Source organism: Pongo abelii, chromosome 2 (genome assembly GCF_028885655.2).
Source record: "Pongo abelii isolate AG06213 chromosome 2, NHGRI_mPonAbe1-v2.0_pri, whole genome shotgun sequence".
Classification (NCBI taxonomy): Eukaryota; Metazoa; Chordata; class Mammalia; order Primates; family Hominidae; genus Pongo; species Pongo abelii.
In genome coordinates, this window is record NC_085928.1 from 148,899,104 (window position 1) to 148,921,298 (window position 22,195).

Below are 22,195 nucleotides of genomic sequence, written 5' to 3' on the forward strand. Positions count from 1 at the left end.
AAAGTTGAAAGGGGAATCATAAGGCAGATGATCCGGGAGCAGAAGGTTGAGAGCTGTTAAGGATCCTGGTGGAAGGGTTGTAAGCAGGGCTCATATTCAGTTAGTATGTACTAGTGTTGCCAATGCATGTATTAAAATATGGAAATACTTGTTGCTAAATAGCCTCTGCCTTGAATGTCTGCATTATCCTAGCTGATCAGGTTCCTCCCCTGGGGCTTTTCCACAATCCAGCCACTAAAGTGTTTAACAATTTATACCACAGGGGGCCCCCAGGATCTTGATCCTATGTAGCAGCCAGGATCTGGACTTACATTAGGTGTCTTTTCTGATTGATGTGTACTGGTACTTAGCATTATTAAATATTTTGAATGTCAACCCTGCCGGTAAGGGATAAGGAACTGGTCCTTGATGTACCAAATGATGAGGAGTCAAGGAAAGGAGAAAGCAGGTATTTTCCACCAACAAGCTATATTTGCAGCAGGGAAAATTTTTAAGGTAGGGCTGGATGGTCTCTGTCAGCCACCTCCCACCTCTCAGGTACCCTCTCATCCCTTTTCACCAACTCTGTGTGCCATAGCAGGGCCTTGTTTTACAACTTTCTCAAACATGGGTCTGATTAACTTACGACCTTATCCATTACTCTTAAAATGCAAGCAACGTGGATTTTTCAAGCTTCTCCCAGAGTGTCCAGAACTTTATAGGGGACCACAGACTAAGAACAGGGACCAAATTTGTTCTTGAGTGGCACTGTTTGTTGTTGTTGTAAATTCTAGGTTAGCACTAATTTTCTTTGACCACATTAAACCTTTATCGGTCTACCCTTTACTGACACGCTGTTAAGCAGCCTAATGTTAGTTGCTCCTTTTAAGAGAATTTTCTCTGACTGTTTTAAGATTTTCTCTTTATCTTAGGTTTCTGCACTTTCATAACCAGCTGTCTAAGCATGAGTTTCATTCTTTTCTGCGTGGAATTGATTGAGTCTTAAATCTGTGAATTGGTGTCTTATCAGTTACAAAAAATTCTCAAGCTCTACCCTATTCTCTTATCCACTGCTTCCTGGCATGCCAATGTTAGGACTTTGTACTATATTCTCCTATATTCTCCACATCTTGTATATGTGGTTATTTTTTTCCTCTCAGTACTGCATTCTATGCATGGTCTTCTGACCCCACCTCCTCAACCGGCCTTCCAGTTCATTATTTCTCTCTTATACAGGTATTGGCAATATGCTGCAAATATGATTGTTGAGTTTTTATTTCAGTTACCGTGTTTTTGTTTTTAGTTTCATTTCTTTCCAGACATGATATGTGACTTTTTATAGTCTACTATAGTTAATTTCAAGGTTGCCATTCATTTCTATAAACATCGTAAGCATAATTGTTTTTTAACCTAGGTCTAATAGCTGAAGCCTGTGTGGGTCTATTCCTTCTCTCTGTTGTTTTGCTGATTCTTATTCCCTTGGTTATTTGTTATCTTTGACTAGATAACTGGCAATTGTCCTCAAATTATTTAGGAGGATACTCTGAAACCTAGTCTGGGTGTGTCCTCTTCTAGAGAGGCTTTATTTTGTTTTTGTCAGGCACCTGGGGACAACAGTTGAGATCTCCTCACAGCACATGCATGGCTTAAAGTCTGGCTCATGCAGGCTAAGTGTACCCATGGTATAAAGCCATAAGAATTTGGTCTATGGCCACAGCTTCTCTAGGACATTTTGTTTCTTTTTTTTCTTCTTCTTTGCTTAGTACCAAGGCAGTTTTCCTGCAGTCCTTTCAGGTTGAGGGGTAAGAGAGGCAAATTTAGGTCTGGTTTATCCTTAATTTGCATGTGTATTAATTTGGGAAGAATACCCAGTAAGACTCTCCAGTTTCTGTGGGCCGCAGGTCTTGACTAGTATCCATTTGGCCCGTAGTGACTACAGCAGTATTGACAGTTACTTCTAAGGATTTTGATCATTCAGTAGTCTTCTTACTATTTTGGTAGCAGGATTTTATCCAAATGTTGACCTGGAAGTTCTTAATTGTGTTTTCAAATATTTGATTATTTTAAGGTAGTGGTGTTTGTTTAAATATATGTTATCAGTATTTTTGTTGTTGTTTTCAGCAAGAGTGTTGATCTGAATAACCTAGCTTGCTGTTGCCAGAAACCAGACGCCTCTGAGGGAGTTTATAATTGAGTCTTAATACAAGCATTTTAAAGATGAAAGACAATAACAGCGATAAGTTATTCTGATTTAGAGTAGACGAAAGAGGTCAAGGCTTAATTGGCAAGGAGCTGCATAATGGAATAGTAGCTACATTTTAAAAGGAAGTGAGACAGAGGCCTTCCCAGTGCCCTGAAAATGGAACTCATCTTTGGGTGATGTGGCTGGATAAAATTCTGACATATTTGGCAAGAACTTTTCTCATGTTTCTTCATATTCTTATTTTCTTGCAGCATCTCATGGCCTTGGCTCTCTACCAGCTTCTGTTCAATCACCTGTCTCAAGTTCTGCTTCCATTCTCTCTCTCACTGCTCCCTCTCTCACCTGGATAAGAATATGAGTGAATGGTTCATAGCAGTCACTGGTATTCCCTGGTTAGAGCAGAATCTTCTCCCAAGGGGAAAAGTGTACATATACACATTTTTTTTCATACAATTTCTGGGGATACTTGCTGCCTTAGGAGACTGGAAAATTTCATGGAGAAGGAGACACTTAAGAATAGGCCAGAATCAAATGAGATATCTCATTTGAGAGAAATTAGACATCCCTCGAGTGAAGACATATACATGGCTAACAGGTATATGAAAAAATGCAAAGATACAGAGAATATTTGAAAATGCAAAAAAAAAAAAAAAGACAACGAATGCAAAAATACAGAGAACGGGAAACTCTTACATATTGTTGGTGGGAATGTACATTATGAAAAACAGTATGGAGGTTGCCAAAAAAAAAAAACAAAACTAAAAATAGAGCTACCACATGATCCAGCAATCCCACTACTGGGTATATATTCAAAGGAAAGGAGATTAGTATGTCAAGGAGACATCTGCACTCCATGTTTATTGTAGCATTATTTACAATGGCCAAGATGTGGAATCAACCTAACTGTCCATCAACAGATGAATAGATAAAGAAAATGTGGTATATATACACAATGAAATACTAATCAGCCATAAAAAAGAAGAAAATTCTATAATTTGTGGCAACATGGGTGAATTTGGAGGACATTATGTAAAGTGAAATAAGCCAGGCAGAGAAAGACAAATACTACATCTTCTCACCCATATGTAGAAGCTAAAAATGTTTATCTAAAAAATGTAGAGAGGATAATGGTAGTTACTAGAGACTAGGAAAGATGAGGTAGTGGGAGATAGCCAGAGGTTGGATAATGGATACAAAATTACAGCTAGATCGGAGGAATAAATTATAGTGTTCTATAACACTGTAAAGTGATCATAATGAACAACATTTACTGTATATTTTCAAATAGCTAGAAGAGCAGATTTTGAATGCTCCCAACACAAAGAAATGATAAATGTTTGAGGTGATGGATATGCTAATTACTGTGATTTGATAATTACACATTGTATACATGTATTGAAATATCACACTGTACCTCATAAATATGTACACTTATTAAATATTAATTAAAAATAATAAAAGTAAAAAAATGGGCCAGATTTCAGAAGGCAGAGATAATAATAGCAGTTGGCCATATTTCACGGAGTTTGGTGCTTTTCATTCAGCAACCCTGAAAGTGTTCCCATTTTATTATTTTTTCTTTTTAATTTTTGTGGGTACATTATAGGTGTATATATTTATGAGATACATGAGATGTTTTGATATAGGCATACAGTATATAATAGTCACATCATGGGCCAGGCGTGGTGGTTCAAGCCTGTAATCCCAGCACTTTGGGAGGCCGAGGTGGGTGGATCACCAGGTCAGGAGATTGAGACCAGTCTGGCCAATAGGGTGAAACCCTGTCTCTACTAAAAATACAAAACAAAAACAAACAAAAAAGACAGCCAGGCGTAGTGGCACACGCCTGTAGTCCCAGCTACTTGGGAGGCTGAGGCAGGAGAATTGCTTGAACCCGGGAGGTGGAGGTTGCAGTGAGCCGAGATCGCGCTACTGCACTCCAGCCTGGGTGACAGAGCAAGGCTCCATCTCAAAAAAAAAAAAAAAAAAAAAAAAAAAATCACATAATGAAGAACGGAGTGTTCATCCCCTATCACATAATGAAGAACGGAGTGTTCATCCCCTATCACATAATGAAGAACGGAGTGTTCATCCCCTCAAGCATTTATCCTTGTGTTACAAACAATCCGATTATACTCTTTAGTTATTTTCAAATGTACAATTAAAATTTTTAAACTTTTATATTAGGTTCAGAGGCATATGTGAAGGGTTGTTATATAGGTAAACTTACATCATAGGGGTTTGTTGTATAGATTATTTCATCATCCAGATATTAATCTTAGTTCCCAGTGGTTATCTTTTCTGCTCCTCTCCCTCCTCCCACCCTCCATCCTCAAGTAGACCTCAGTGTCTTTTGTTCCCTTTTTTGCATTCATGGGTTCTCATTATTTAGCTCTCACTTATAAGTGAGAACATGTGGCATTTGGTTTTCTGTTCCTACATGAGTTTGCTAAGGATAATAGCCTCCAGCTACATCCATGTTCCCACAAAAGACACAATTTCATTCTTTTTTATGGCTGCATAGTATTCCATTGTGTATATGTACCACATTTTCTTTATCCAACCTGTCATTGATGGGCATTTAGGTTGTTTCCATGTCTTTGCTATTGTTAATAGTGCTGCAATAAACATTCACATGCATGTGTCTTTATGGTAGAATGATTTATATTCCTCTGGGTGTATACCCAGTAAGGGGATTGCTGGGTTGAATGGTTGTTCTATTTTTAGCTCTTTGAGGAACCACCATATGGCTTTCCACAGTGGTTGAACTAACTTACACTCCCACCAACAGTTTATGAGTATTCTCTTTATTCCACAACTTCTCCATCATCTGTTATTTTTTGACTTTTTAATAATGGCCATTCTGACTGGTGTGAGATGGTACCTCATTGTGGTTTTGATTTGCATTTCTCTAATGATCAGTGATGTTGACCTTTTATTCGTATGATTTTTGGCCGCATGAATGTCTTCTTTTAAGAAGTGTCTATTTGTGTCCTTTGCCCACTTTTTCATGGTTTTTTTCTTCTTGTAAATTTGTTTAAGCTCCTTGTAAATTCTGGATATTCGACCTTTGTCAGATGGATAGGTAGCAAAAATTTTCTCCCACTCTGTAGGTTGCCTGTTTACTCTGCACTAGTACCATGCTGTTTTGGTTACTGTAGCCTTGTAGTGTACTTTGAAGTCAAGTAACGTGATGCCTCCAGGTTTGTTCTTTTTGCTTAGGATTGCCTTGGCTATTGGGCTCTTATTTTGTTCCATATAAATTTTAAAATAGTTTTTTCTAGTCCTGTGAGGAATATTATTGGTAGTTTGATAGGATTAACATTGAATCTGTAAATAGCTTTGGGCAGTATGGCCATTTTAATGATATTGATTCTTTCTATCCATGAGCATGGGATGATTTTCCCCATTTGTTTGTGTCTTCTCTGATTTCTTTGAGCAGTGTTTTGTAATTTTTATTGTAGAGATCTTTTACCTCCCTGGTTAGCTATATTCCTAGGTATTTTTTCTTTTTGTGGCAATTGTGAATGGGATTGCCTTCCTGATTTGGCTCTTGGCTTGGCTGTTGTTGGTGTATAGGCATACTAGTTATTTCTGTTTTTTTTATTTTTAATTTTTTCTATTTCAAAAGTTTTTGGGGAACAGATGGTTTTTTATTACATGGATAAGTTCTTTAATGGTAATTTCTGAGATTTTTGGTGCACCTGTCACATGAGCAGTGTACACTGTACCCAATGTGTAGTCTTTTATCCCGTACCCACCTCCCCACCTTCCCCCGCCAAGTCCCCAAAGTCCATCATATTATTATTATTATTTTGCATCCTCATAGCTTAGCTCCCATTTATAAGTGAGAACATATGATGTTTGGTTTTCCATTCCTGAGTTACTTCACTTAGAATAATGATATCCAGCTCCATCCAGGTTGCTGCAAATGCCATTATTTTATTCCTTTTATGGCTGAGTAGTATTCCATGGTGCATATACACCACATTTTCTTTATCTACTTGTTTGTCGATGGGCATTTAGGCTGGTTCCATATTTTTGCCACTGTGAATTGTGCTACTATAAACACATGTGTGCAAGTGTCTTTTTCATATAATGACTTCTTTTCCTCTGGGTAGATACCCAGGAGTAGTGGGATTGCTGGATCAAATGGTAGTTCTACTATTAATTCTTTAAGGAGTCTACATACTGATTTTCATAGTGGTTGTACTAGTCTACATTCCCACCAGCAGTGTAAAAGTGTTCCCTTTTCAACACATCCACACCAACATCTATTATTTTTTGATTTTTAATTATAACCATTCTTGCAGGAGTAAGGTGGTATCTCATTGTGGTTTTAATTTGCATTTCCCTGATAATTAGTGATGTTGAGCATTTTTTCATAGTTTATTGGCCATTTGTATATCTTCTTTTGAGAATTGTCTATTCATCTCCTTTGCCACTTTTTGATGGAATTATTTGCTTTTTGTCTTGCTGATTTATTTGCATTCCTTGTAGATTCTGGATATTACTTCTTTGTTGGATACATATTTTGCAAATATTTTCTCCCATCTGTTGGTTGTCTGTTTACTCTGATGATTATTTATTTTGCTGCACAGAAGCTTTTTAGTTTAATTATGTCCCATCTATTTATTTTTGTTTTTGTTGCACTTGCTTTTGGATTCTGGGTCATGAGCTCTTTGCCTAAGCCAACATCTATAAGAATTTTACCAATGTTATCTTCTGGAATTTTTATGGTTTCTGGTCTAAGATTTAAGTCTTTGATCCATCTTGAGTTGATTTTAATATAAGGTGAGAGATGAATATCCTGTTTCATTCTTCTACATGTGGCTTGCCAATTATCCCAGCACCACTTGTTGAATAGGGTGTCCTTTCCCCACTTTATGTTTTTGTTTGCTTTGTCAAAGATCAGTTGGCTGTAAGTATTTGGCTTTATTTCTGGGTTCTCTTTTCTCTTTCATTAGTCTACGTGCCTATTTTTATAGCAGTTCCGTGCTGTTTTGGTAATGATAGCCCAGTAGTATAGTTTGAAGTTGGGTAATGTGATGCCTTCAGATTTGTTCCTTTTGCTTATTCTTGCTTTGGCTATGTGGGCTCTTTTTTGGTTCCATATGAATTTTAGGATATGCTTCACACAACTAATATTGCTTTTATTAGTTATGTGAAGAATGATGTTGGTACTTTGATGGGAATTGCATTGAACCTGTAGATTGCTTTTGGGAGCATGGTCATTTTCACAATGTTGATTCTACCCATCCATGAGCATGGGATGTGTTTACATTTGTTTGTGTCATTGATAATTTCTTTCAGCAGTGTTTTGGAATCTTCCTTGTAGAGATCTTTTACCTCCTTGGTTAGATATATTCATAAGTATTTTATTTTATTTTTTGCAGCTTTTGTAAAAAGGGTAGAGATCCTGATTTATTTCTCATCTTGGTCATTGTTGGTGTATAGCAGTGCTACTGATTTGTGTACATTGATTTTGTATCCTGAAACTACTGAATTCATTTATCAGACCTAGGAGCTTTTTGGATGAGTCTTTAGGGTTTTCCAGCTATACAATCATATCATCAGCAAAAAGTGACAGTTTGACTTCGTCTTTACCAATTTGGATGCCCTGTATTTCTTCCTCTTGTGTGATTGCTCTAGCTAGGACTTCCAGTACTATGTTGAATAGAAGTAGTGAAAGTTGGGGGCGTTCCAAGATGGCCGAATAGGAACAGCTCCGATCTGCAGCTCCCAGCACGATCAACACAGAAGATGGGTGATTTCTGCATTTCCAACTGAGGTATCTCATTCACCTCATTGGGACTGGTTGGACAGTGGGTGTAGCCCATGGAGGGTGAGCTGAAGCAGGGCAGGGCATCGCCTCACCTGGGAAGTGCAAGGGGTTGGGGGATTCCCCTTTCCTAGCCAAGGGAAGGGTGACAGACTACCTGGAAAAATGGGACACTCCCGCCCAAATACTGTGCTTTTCCCAAGGTCTTAGCAACCAGCAAACAAGGTGATTCTCTCCCATGCCTGGCTCAGCAGCTCCCACGCCCACGGAGTCTTGCTCACTGCTAGTGCAGCAGTCTGAAATTGATCTGCAAGAAGGCAGCCTGGTTGGGGGAGGGGCATCCGCTATTGCTGAGGCTTGAGTAGGTAAAGAAAGCAGCCAAGGAACTCAAACTGGATGGAGACCACCACAGCTCAACAAGGCCTACTGCCTCCAGACTCCTCCTCTGTGGGCAGGGCATAGCTGAACAAAAGGCAGCAGACAACTTCTGCAGACTTAAATGTCCCAGTCTGACAGCTCTGAAGAGAGCAGTTGTTCTCCCAGCATGGCGTTTGAGCTCTGAGAACAAACAGACTGCCTCCTCAAGTGGGTCCCTGACCCCCGTGCAGCCTAACTGGGAGAAATCTCCCAGTACAGGCTGACAGACACCTCATATAGGTGGCTACCCCTCTGGGACGAAGCTTCCAGAGGAAGGATCAGGCAGCAATATTTTCCATTCTGCAATATTTGCTGTTCTGCAGCCTCTGCTGGTGATACCCAGGCAAACATGGTCTGGAGTGGAACTCCAGCAAACTGCAACAGACCTGCAGCTGAGGGACCTGACTGTTAGAAGGAAAACTAACATACAGAAAGGAATAGCATCAACATCAACAAAAAGGTCATCTGCACCAAAACCCCATTTGTAGATCACCAACATCAAAGACCAAAGGTAGGTAAAATGACAAAGATGGGGAGAAACCAAAGCAGAAAAGCTGAAAATTCTAAAAATCAGAGAACCTCTTCTCCTCCAAAGGATCGCAGCTCCTCGCCAGCAATGGAACAAAGCTGGACGGAGAATGACTTTGATGAGTTGACAGAAGTAGGCTTCAGAAGGTCGGTAATAACAAACTTCTCCGAGCTAAAGAAGGATGTTTGAACCCATCGCAAGGAAGCTAAAAACCTTGAAAAAAGATTAGATGAATGGCTAACTAGAATAAACAGTGTAGAGAAGACTTTAAATGACCTGATGGAGCTGAAAACCATGGCACAAGAACTTCGTGACCCATGCACAAGCTTCAATAGCCAGTTTGATCAAGTGGAAGAAAGACTATCAGTGATTGAAGATCAAATTAATGAAATAAAGCAAGAAGAGAAGTTTAGAGAAAAAAGAGTAAAAAGAAATGAACAAAGCCTCCAAGAAATATGGAACTATGTGAAAAGACCAAATCTACATTTGATTGGTGTACCCGAAAGTGATGGGGAGAATGGAACCAAGTTGGAAAACACTCTTCAGGATATTATCCAGGAGAACTTCCCCAACAGAGCAAGGTAGGCCAAAATAGCAAGGTAGGCCAACATTCCAATTCAGGAAATATAGAGAACGCCACAAAGATACTCCTTGAGAAGAGCAACCCCAAGACACATAATTGTCAGATTCACCAAGGTTGAAATGAAGGAAAAAGTGTTTAGGACAGCCAGAGAGAAAGGTCGGGTTATCCACAAAGGGAAGCCCATCAGACTAACAGCAGATCACTCAGCAGAAACCCTACAAGCCAGAAGAGAGTGGGGGCCAATATTCAACATTCTTAAAGAAAATAATTTTCAACCCAGAATTTCATATCCAGCCAAACTAAGCTTCATAAGTGAAGGAGAAACAAAATCCTTTACGGACAAGCAAATGCTGAGAGATTTTGTCACCACCAGGCCTGCCTTACAAGAGCTCCTGAAGGAAGCACTAAACATGGAAGGAAACAATCAGTACCAGCCACTGCAAAAACAGGCCGAATTGTAAAGACCATTGATGCTATGAAGAAACTGCATCAATTAATGGGCAAAATAACCAGTGAACTTCATAATGACAGGATCAAATTCACACATAACAATATTAACTTTAAATGTAAATAGGCAAAATGCTCCAATTAAAAGACACAGACTGGCAAATTGGATAAAGAGTCAAGACCCATCAGCGTGCTGTATTCAGGAGACCCATCTCATGTGCAAAGATGCACATAGGCTCAAAATAAAGGGATGGAAGAAGATCTACCAAGCAAATGGAGAGCAAAAAAAAGCAGGGTTTGCAATCCTAGTCTCCAGTAAAACAGACTTTAAACCAACAAAGATCAAAAGAGACAAAGAAGGCCATTACATAATGGTAAAGGGATCAATTCAACAAGAAGAGCTAACTATCCTAAATATATATGCACCCAATACAGGAGCACCCAGATTCATAAAGCAAGTCCTTAGAGACCTACAAAGAGACTTAGATTCCCACACAATAATAATGGGAGACTTTAACACCCCACTGTCAATATTAGACAGATCAACAAGACAGAAGGTTAACAAGGATATCCAGGACCTGAACTCAGCTCTGCAACAAGCAGACCTAATAGACATCTACAGAATTCTCCACCCCAAGTCAATAGAATATACATTCTTCTCAGTACCGCATCGCAGTTATTCTAAAATTGACCACATAATTGGAAGTAAAGCACTCCTCAGCAAATGTAAAAGAACAGAAATCACAACAAACTATCTCTCAGATCACAGTGCAATGAAATTAGAACTCAGGATTAAGAAACTCACTCAAAACTGCACAACTACATGGAAACTGAACAACTTGGTCCTGAATGACTACTGTGTAAATAACAAAATGAAGGCAGAGATAAAAATGTTCTTTGAAACCAATGAGAACAAAGACACAACATACCAGAATCTCTGGGACATGTTTAAAACAGTGTGTAGAGGGAAATTTATAGCACTAAATGCCCACAGGAGAAAGCAGTAAAGATCTAAAATTGACACCGTAACATCACAATTAAAAGAACTAGAGAAGAAAAAGCAAACACATTCAAAAGCTAGCAGAAGGCAAGAAATAACTAAGATCAGAGCAGAACTGAAAGATATAGAGACACACAAAAAATCCTTCAAAAAAATCAATGAATCTAGGAGCTGGTTTTTTGAAAAGATCAACACAATTGACAGACCTCTAGCAAGACTAATAAAGAAGAAAAGAGAGAAGAATCAAATAGACACAATAAAAAATGACAAAGGGGATATCACCACCGATCCCACAGAAATAAAAACTACCATCATAGAATACTATAAGCACCTCTATGCAAATAAACTAGAAAATCTAGAAGAAATGGATAAATTCCTGGACACATACACCCTCCCAAGACTAAATCAGGAAGAAGTTGAATCTCTGAATAGACCAATAACAGGGTCTGAAATTGAGGCAATAATTAATAGCTTGCCAACCAAAAAAAGTCCAGGACCAGATGGATTCACAGCCAAATTCTACCAGAGGTACAAAGAGGAGCTGGTACCATTCCTTCTGAAACTATTCCAATCAATAGAAAAGAGGGAATCCTCCCTAACTCATTTTATGAGGCCAATATCATCCTGATACCAAAGCCTGGCAGAGACACAACAAAAAAAGAGAATTTTAGAGGAATATCCCTGATGAACATCAATATGAAAATCCTCAATAAAATACTGGCAAACCGAATCCAGCAGCACATCAAAAAGCTTATCTACCATGATCAAGTCGGCTTCATCCTTGGGATGCAAGGCTGGTTCAACATGTGCAAATCAATAAACGTAATCCATCACATAAACAGAACCAATGACAAGAAACCACACGATTATCTCAATAGATGCAGAAAAGGCCTTCGACAAAATTCAACAGCCATTCATGCTAAAAACTCTTAATAAGCTAGGTATTGATGGAACGTATCTCAAAACAATAAGAGCTATTTATGACAAACCCACAGCCAATATTATACTGAATGGGCAAAAACTGGAAGCATTCCCTTTGAAAACTGCCACAAGACAGGGATGCCCTCTCTCACCACTCCTATTCAACATAGTATTGGAAGTTCTGGCTATGGCAATCAGGCAAGAGAAAGAAATAAAGGGTATTCAGTTAGGAAAAGAGGAAGTCAAATTGTTCCTGTTTGCAGATGACATGATTGCCTATTAGAAAACCCCATCGTCTCAGTCCAAAATCTCCTTAAGTTGATAAGCAACTTCAGCAAAGTCTCAGGATACAAAATCAATGTGCAAAAATCACAAGCATTCCTATACACCATTAACAGACAAACAGAGAGCCAAATCGTGAGTGAACTCCCATTCACAATTGCTTCAAAGAGAATAAAATACCTAGGAATCCAACTTACAAGGGATATGAAGGACCTCTTCAAGGAGAATTACAAACTACTGCTCAAGGAAATAAAAGAGGACACAAGCAAATGAAAGAATATTCCATGCTCATGGAAAGGAAGAATCAATATTGTGAAAATGGCCATATTGCCCAAAGTAATTTATAGATTCAATGCCATCCCCATCAAGCTACCAATGTCTTTCTTCACAGAACTGGAAAAAACTACTTTAAATTTCATATGGAACCAAAAAAGAGACCGTATAGCCAAGATAATCCTAAGCAAAAAGAACAAAGCTGGAGGCATCATGCTACCTGACTTCAAACTATACTACAAGGCTACAGTAACCAAAACAGCGTAGTACTGGTACAAAAACAGAGATATAGACCAATGGAACAGAACAGAGGCCTCAGAAATAACACCACACATCTACAACCATCTGATCTTTGACAAACCTGACAAAAACAAGAAATGGAGAAAGGATTCCCTATTTAATAAATGGTACTGGGAAAACTGGCTAGCCATATGCAGAAAGCTGAAACTGTGTCCCTTCCTTACACCTTATACAAAAATTAATTCAAGATGGATTAAAGACTTAAATGATAGACCTAAAACCATAAAAACCCTAGAAGAAAACCTAGGCAATACCATTCAGGACATAGGCTTGGGCAAGGACTTCATGACTAAAACACCAAAAGCAATGGCAACAAAAGCCAAAATAGGCAAATGGAATCTGATTAAACTAAACAGCTTCTGCACGGCAAAAGAAAGTACCCTCAGAGTGAACAGGCAACCTATAGAATGGGAGAAAATTTTTACAACCTACCCATCTGACAAAAGGCTAATATCCAGAATCTGCAAAGAACTCAAACAAATTTACAAGAAGAAAACAACCCCGTCAAAAAGTGGGCAAAGGATATGAACAGACACTTCTCAAAAGAAGACATCTGTGCATCTAACAAACACATGAAAAAATGCTCGTCATCACTGGTCATTAGAGCAATGCAAATCAAAACCACAATGAGATACCATCTCACACCAGTTAAAATGGCAATCATTAAAAAGTCAGGAAACAACAGATGCTGGAGAGGATGTGGAGAAATAGGAATGCTTTTACACTGTTGGTGGGACTGTAAACTAGTTCAACCATTGTGAAAGACAGTGTGGTGTTTCCTCAAGGATCTAGAACTAGAATTACCATTTGACTCAGCAATCCCATTACTGGGTATATACCCAAAGGATTATAAATCATGCTACTATAAAGACACATGCATACGTATGTTTACTGTGGCACTATTCACAATAGCAAAGACTTGGAACCAACCCAAATGTCCATCAATGATAGACTGGATTAAGAAAATGTGGCACATATACACCATGGAACACTATGCAGCCATAAAAAAGGATGAGTTCATGTCCTTTGCAGGGACATAGATGAAGCTGGAAACCATCATTCTCCCCAAACTGTCACAAGGACAGAAAATCAAACACCGCATGTTCTCAGTCATAGGTGGGAATTGAATAATGAGATCACCTGGACACAGGAAGGGGAACATCACACACTGGGGCCTGTCATGGGGTGGGGGGCTGGGGGAGGGATAGCATTAGGAGAAATACCTAAGGTAAATGATAAGTTGATGGCTGCAGCAGACCAACATGGCACATGTATACCCATGTGTCAAGCCTGCACGTTGTGCACATGTACCCTGGAACTTAAAGTTAATTTTTAAGCAAAAAGGAGAAGAAGAAGTAGTGGTGAAAGTGGGCATCCTTATCTTGTTCCAGTTCTCAGCGGGAAGATTTCAACTTTTCCCTATTCAGTATAATGTTGGCTGTGGGTTTCTCATAGATGGCTTTTATTATCTTCAGGTATAACCCTTCTATGCCAATTTTGCTGTGAGTTTTAATCACAAGGGATGCTGGATTTTGTCAAATGCTTTTTCTGCATCTGTTGAGATGATCATAAGATTTTTGTTTTTAATTCTGTTTATGTGATGTATCACATTTATTGACTTGTGTATGTTAAGCCATCCCTGATTCTCTGGTATGAAATCCACTTGATCATGGTATGTTATTTTTTTGATATGCTGTTGGATTTGGTTGGCTAGTATCTCGTTGAGGATTTTTGCATCTATGCTCATCTGGGATATTGGGCTGTAGTTTTCCTATTATGTCCTTTCCTGGTTTTGGAACTAGCATGATACTGGCTTCACAGAATGACTTAGGGAGAATTTCCTCTTTCTTTATCTTTTGGAATAGTTTCAGTAAGATTGGTATCAATTCTTCTTTGAATGTCTGACAAAATTCAGCTGTGAATCCATCTGGTCCTGGACTTTTTTTGTTGGCAACTTTTTTTTTATTACTCTTCCAATTTGTTTACTTGTTATTGGTCTGTTTAGAGTTTCTATTTCTTCCTGATTTAATCTAGGATAGCTGTATATTTCCAGGAATTTATTCATCTCCTCTAGATTTTCTAGTTTGTGTGAGTAAAGATGTTCATAGTAGACTTGAATAATCTTTTGTATTTCTGTGGTATCAGTTGTAATATCTCCCATTTCATTTCTAATTGAGTTTGGATCTTCTCTCTTCTTTTCTTCATTAGTCTCACTAACGGTCTATCAATTTTGCTTATCTTTTCAAAGAACCAGCTTTTTGTTTCATTTATCTTTTGTATTTTTTTTTTGTCAATTTCATTTAGTCCTGCTCTGGTCTTTGTTATTTCTTTTCTTCTGCTGGGTTTGGGTTTGGGTTGTTCTTGTTTCTCTAGTTCCTTGAGGTGTGACCTTGGAGTGTCTATTTGTGCTCTTTCAGACTTTTTGATGTAGGCATTTAATGCTGTGAACTTTTCCTGTTAACACTGCTTTTACTGTATTCCAGAGGTTTTAATAACTTATGTCACTATTTATCATTCAGCTCAAATAACTTATTGATTTCCATCTTGATTTCATTGTTGAACCAAAGATTATTCAAGAGCAGATTATTTAATTTCCATGTATTTGTATAGTTTTGAGCGTTGCTTTTGAAGTTAATATCCAATTTTATTCCACTGTGGTCTGACAGAATACTTGATATAATTTTGATTTTCTTAAATTTATTGAGACTTGTTTTGTGATCTATCTATCACATGGCCTATCTTGGAGAATGTTCTATGTGCTGAGGAAAAGAATGCATATCCTGCAGTTATTAGGTAGAATGTTCTGTAAATATCTTTTAAGTCCGTTTGTTCTAGGGTATAGGTTAAGTCCATTGTTTCTTTGTTGACTTTCTCTCTTGATGACCTGTCTAGTGCTGTCAGTGGATTATTGAAGTCCTCCACTGTTATTGTGTTGCTGTCTATCTCATTTCTTAGGTCTAGTAGTAATTGTTTTATAAATTTGGGAGCTCCAGTGTTGGATGCTTATGTATTTGGGATTGTGATATTTTCCTGTTGGACTAGTCCTTTTATCATTATATAATGTCCTTCTTTGTCTCTTTTATAACCATTGTTGCTTTAAAGTCTCTTTTCTCTGATATAGGAATAGTTACTCCTGCTTGCTTTTGGTTTCCATTTGTGTGGAATATCTTTTCCCACCCCTTTACCTGAAGTTTATATGAGTCCTTATGAGTTAGGTGAGTCTCTTGAAGGCGGCGGATACTTAGTGAATTTTTATCCATTCTACCATTCTGCCATTCTTCATCTATTAAGTGAAGCATTTAGGCCACTTACATTCAATATTAGTATTGAGATGTGAGGTACTGTTCTATTCATCATGTTAGTTGTTGCCTTAAAAAACCCTGGTTTTTTACCTATTATTGTTTTATAGGCCCTGTGAGAGTTATGCTTTAAGGAGGTTCTATTTTGGTGTATTTCAAGGTTTTGTTTTAAGATTTCAAACTCCTTTTAGCATTTCTTATAGTGCTGGCTTAGTAGTGGTGAATTCTCTCAGCCTTTGTCTGAAAAAGACTTTATCTCTCCTTCATTTATGAAGCTTAGTTTTGCTGGATTCAAAACTCTTGGCTGACAATTATTTTGTTTCAGGAGGCTAAAACTGGGACTTCAATCCCTTCTGGCTTGTAAGGTTTCTGCTGAGAAGTCTGCTGTTAATCTTACTGGTTTTCCTCTATAGGTTATCTGATGCTTTTGTCTCACAACTCTTAAGATTCTTTCCTTCATCTTGACTTTAGATAACCTGATGACTATGTGCCTAGGTGATGATCTTTTTCCGATGAATTTCCCAGGTGTTCTTTCAGCTTATTGTATTTGAATTTCTATATCTCTAGCAAGGCCAGGGAATTTTTCCTCAATTATTCCCTCCAATAAGTTTTCCAAACTTTTAGATTTCTCTTTTTCCTCAGGAATGCCGATCACTTTTAGGTTTGGCTGTTTAATGTAATCCCAAATTTCTTGGAAACTTTGTTCATTTTTTAAAATTCTTCTTTCTGTGTCTTTGTCTGATTGGGTTAATTCAAAATCCTGGTCCTCGAGCTCTAAAGTTCTTTCTTCTACTTGTTCTACTCTACTGTTGACACTTTCCAGTGCATTTTGTATTTCCCTAAGTGTGTCTTTCATTTCCGGAAGTTGTGAATATTTTTTCTTTATGATATCTATTTATCTGGAGAAGTTTTCATCCATACCCTGTATTTGTTAAAAATCTCTTTAAGTTGGCTTTCACTTTTCTGTGCTATCTCCTTGAGTAGCTTAATAATCAACCTTCTGAATTCTTTATCTGGTAATTCAGAGATTTCTTCTTGGTTTGGATCCATTGCTGGGGAGCTAGGGTGACCTTTTGGGGAAGTCATAGAACTCTATTTTGTCATATTACCAGAATTACTTTTCTGGTTCCTTCTCATTTGGGTAGACTATTTCAGTGGAGAGGTCTGAAACTCAAGGCCTGCTGTTCAGATTCTCTTGTCCCACAGAGTGATCCCTTGATGTGGTGCTTTTCCTATTCCCCTAGGGATGGGGCTTCCTGAGATCTGGACTGCAGTGATGATTGTTATTGCTCTTCTTGGTCTAGCCACCCAGAAGGGTTACCAGGCTTTGGGCTGGTGCTGGTGGATGTCTGCAAAGAGTCCTGTGATGTGATTGATCTGTCTTCAGGTCTCCCAGCTGTGGATACAAGTACCTGCTCTGGTAGAGGTGGCAGAAAACTGAAGTGGACTCTGTGGCTATAGATATGTTTAGTGTGCTGGATTTTTTGAATGCTGGTTATGCTAGCAGTGAAGTTGTCATGTGGACACACTCAGGACCTCTGGTTAGCCAGGATGTTGCAGGCAGTGGAATTAGGTGTTGTATTCTCCTTCCTGGATTCATGGTTATTCTGTCATGAGTTGCTGTAATGGCCTGAATTGGCTGGCCTCCAGCCAGGAGGTGGTACTTTCAAGAGAGTGCCAGCTGTGGTAGCAGTAGGGTTCCCTAAGCTTGCTCTAAGATGGCCAGGGTAAGTGTTTGGTTTTTCAGGTGGTGGGCAGAGCCCTAAAGTTCCCAAGAGTTTCTATATTTTGTGTTTGGCTACCAGGGTAGGTGGGGAAATACCCTTAGGTGGGGGCAGAATTAGGTGTGTCTGGGCTCAGACTCTTCTTGGGTGGGGCTTGTTGTGTCCCCTGTAGGGGATGTGGGGGTGTTTCTCAGGCTAATGGGGTTGTGTTCCAGAGGGGCTCTTGGTCATCTCTGCTGTGTCATATAGTTTGCCAGGGAAGTGGGGGATGGCTGGTAACAAAAGGCCTCCCTCAGCTTCCATGCAGTTGGCAGAGCTAGTGTTGCTCCCATGGTGCCTCACTCAGACCTTGCCCCAGGCTGTGAACTACCCCACAGAGAAAGAAGGCACAGCCTTTGGACCTTGCCCCTCCCCATCTGCTCATCCTGTTGCCAACTCCTGTGCTCCTACACTTGTACCTGCAGCAGCTCCCACTCATCCCCCAGACTCCACTTGAGAAAATTTGTGCCCAGTTGAAACCACTACCAGTTTCAGTTGGGAGCTTCCTTTGCACTGTGACCTCTCCTTAATACCACTGGCTGCCTTCCCTAAGGGCCCATGTGAGTTATACTTGGGGAAGGCTTCCCTGGGCTCAAGCTGGTGGGAGTGCCTTCAAGGCACTTCCTGCTGCTACTTCTATTTTTATATTTTGTGCGACTCCCTAAATCAATTTCATTTCTAGGTAAGGTTAAATCATTCTCCTGGGATCTGTATTTTCAGATTCCCCAGTGGAGATGTATGTTTGGAGGCAGGTTTGCCCCACTCACACTTTGAAAACTCACAGTTTTTTGCCTGTTTCATGGAATTTGCAGTGATGTCACAGTTCTTTCAAAGGATCTATGAATTCTTTTGGTTTTCCTGGTATGTTTCTGCAGTGATTCTTGGAGCAAAAGATTACAGTGTGAGTCTCCACATACTGTTCTGTCTGTCTATGTGGGAATTGCACATTAGCCCTGTTTCCTATCTGCCATCTCCCCCACATCTCCCAAAGGCTAGTAATTTTTGCACATTGATTTTGTAACCTGAAACTGCTGAAATTATTATTATTTCTTTTCTTCTACTAATTTTGGGTCTGGTTTGCTCTTGCTTTTATAGTTTTTTAAGATGCATCATTAGATTGTTTATTTGATGTTTTTCCTCTTTTTTGGTATAGACACTTATAAACTTCCATCTTAGGACTCCTTTTTCTGTATTCCGTAGGTTTTGATATGTTGTGTTTCCATTATAATTTATTTCAACACATTTTTCAATTTCCTTAATTCCTTCATTGACCCACTGGTTATTCAGGAGCATAGTATTTAATTACCATATATTTGTATAGTTTCATAAATTCCTCTAGCTATTGATTTCTAGGTTTATTCTATTGTGGTCAGAGAAGATGCTTGATATTGTTTCATTTGTTTCTTGAATGTTTTAAGACTTGTTTTGTGACCAAACATATGGTATATCCTTGAGAATGATCCATGTGCTGAGAAAAAGAGTGTGCATTCTGCAGCTCTTGGGTCTAATTTTCTGTAAATATCTATTAGATCCATGTGGTGTATAGTGCATATTAAGACTGATGTTTCTTTATTGCTTTTCTGCCTGGAAGTTTGTCCAGTGCTGAAAGTGGGATGTTCATGTCTCCACATTATTATTGTATTGGGTCCTATATCTCTCTTTAGCTCTAATAATATTTGCTTTATATATCTGGATGCTACAGTGTTGGGTACATGTATATTGTTATATTCTTTTGCTGAATTGGCCTCTTTGTCATTATACAGTGATCTTCTTTGTCTCTTCTTACACTTTTTGTCTTGAAATCTATTTTGTGTGATATAAATATAGATACTGCTCTATTTACTTCTGCTCTTCTGTTCTTTGGTTTTCATTAGCATGGAATATCTTTTTCCATCCTTTCATTTTCAGTCTATGTATATATTTATAGGTGAATTGTGTTTCTTGTAGGCAACAGATAAGTGGTTCTTGTTTTTTCATCCATTCAGCCACTTTATGTCTTTTGATTGGAGAGTATAGTCCATTTACATTTATTATTGTTGAGTAAGGACTTACTCTTGCTATTTTGTAATTTGTTTTCCAGTTGTTTTGTGGTCTTCTTTTTTTTCCTTCTTGTCTTCCTTTAGTGATTTTCCCTGATAATATAATTTACTTCCTTGCTTTTTATTTTTTGTGTATTTGGTGTATGTTTCTTGATTTGAGGTTACAATGAGACTTGCAACTACTATCTTATGACCCATTATTTTCAGCTGATACCAACTTAACACTATTTGTCATAAATAAACAAGCACAAAAAACTAATAAAAATTATATGCCTTAACTTTATCCCTCCACTTTTTAACTTTCTGTTGTTCCTATTTATATCTTATTGTACTGTCATTGTCTTGAAAAGTTGTTGTAGTTGTTATTTTTGATTGGTTCATCATTTAGTCTTTCTACTTAGGATAAGAGTAGTTTATACACCCCAGTTACAGTGTTATAATATTCTGTGTTTTTCTATGTACTTACTGTTACCAGTGAGTTTTGTACCTTCAGGTAATTACTTATTGCTCATTAACATCCTCTTCTTTCTGAAGTACTCCCTTTAGCATTTCTTATAGGACAGATCTGGTGTTGATGAAATCCTTCAGCCTTTTTTGTCCGAGAAAGTCTTCATTTCTCCTTCATGTCTGAAAAGTTTTTCATAAGATATATTATTCTAGGGCAAAAGTTATTTTCCTTCAGCCCTTTAAATATGTCATGCCACTGTCTCCTGGCCTGTAAGGTTTCCACTGAGAGGTCTGCTGCCAGATGTATGGGAGCTCCATTTTATGATATTTGTTTCTTTTCTCTTGCTGCTTTTAAGATCCTTTCTTTATCCTTGATCCTTGGGAGTTTGATTATTAAACAACTTGAGGTAGTCTTCTTTGGGTTAAATCTGCTTGATGTTCTACAACCTTCTTGTACTTGGATATTAATATCTTTCTCTAGGTTTGGGAAGTTTTCTGTTGTTATCCCTTTGAATAAACTTTCTACCCCTATCTCTTTCTCTACCTTCTCTTTAAGACAAATAACTCTTAGATTTGCCCTTTTGAGGCTATTTATTAGGGCCTGTAGGCATGTTTCATTGTTTTTTATTCTTTTTTTGGTCTCCTCTGATGGTGTATTTTCAAATAGTTTGTCTTTAAGTTCACTAATTTTTTTCTTCTGCTTGATTCATTCTGCTATTAAAGAACTCTGATGCATTGTTCAGTGTGCCAATTGCATTTTTCCGCTCCAGAATTTCTGCTTGATTCTTTTTATTTCAATCTCTTTGTGAAATCTAGCTGGTAGAATTCTGACTTCCATCTCTGTGTTATCTTGAATTTGAGTTTCCTCAACACAGCTATTTTGAATTTTCTGTCTAAAAGGTAACATATTTATGTTTCTCCAGGATTGCTCCCTGGTGCCTTATTTAGTTCATTTGGTGAGGTCATGTTTTCCTGGATTATCTTTATACGTGTAGATGTCTAGGCATTGAGGAGTTAGGTATTTATTTTAGTTTTAACTGTCTGGGCTTCTTTGTACCTGTACTTGTTGAGAAGATTTTTCAGATATTCGAAAGGACTTGGGTGTTGAGATCTAAGCTGTATCTGCTTTAGGGGGCACCCCATGCTCAGTAACTCTATGGTTCTTGAAGACTCATAGAGGTACCACCTTGATGGTCTTGGACAAGATCTGGGAGAATTCTCTGTATTACCAGGCAGAGATTCTTGTTCTCTTGCCTTACTTTTTCCCAAGCAAACAGTGTCTCTCTTTTTCAGTTCTGAGCCACCTAAATCTGGGTGTGGAGTGGCACATACAACCCTGCAGCTACCACCACTATGACTCGCTGGGTCAGACCTGAAGCCAGCACAGTACTGGGTCTCGCCCAAGGCCTGCTGAACCACTCCCTGGCTATTGCCTATGTTTGCTCAAGGCCTTGTGGCTTTACAATCAGCAGGTAGCAAAGCCAGCCAGGCTTGTGTCCAGGTTGGTGAATCCCTCCAGGCCCCAGATGGGTGCAGAGGTGCCATCTGGGGTCAGAGACTAGAGTCAAAATCCTTAGAAGTCTACCTGGTATTCTATTGTATTGTGGCTGAGCTGGCCATCAAGCCACAGGACGGCAGTCCTTCCCACTCTTCCCTCCTCTTTACAAAGGCAGAAAAGCTTCATCCTCTAGCTACCACCATTACAGGTCATGGGGAGTTCTACCAGACTGCCAGTGATGTTCCCTTAAGACCCAAGGGCTCTTCAGTCAGCTTGTGGTGAATGCTGTCTTTCCTGGGACCCACCCTTCAGAGCAATGGGCTCCCTTCTGGCCCAGGGTGGGTCCAGAAATGCCATCCAAGAGTCAAGTCTTTGAATCGGCGACCCCAAGAGCCCACCTGGTGCTGTACTCCCTTGTGGTCAAGCTGGTACC

General features: G+C 38.8%; 1 long non-coding RNA gene across 2 annotated transcripts in view; it reads left to right on the plus strand.

Moving 5' to 3' along the window:
• The window catches only part of LOC129058657 (uncharacterized), a 62,126-nt gene that overhangs the window by 6,980 nt on the left and 32,951 nt on the right, over positions 1–22,195 (plus strand). The window lies entirely within an intron of this gene.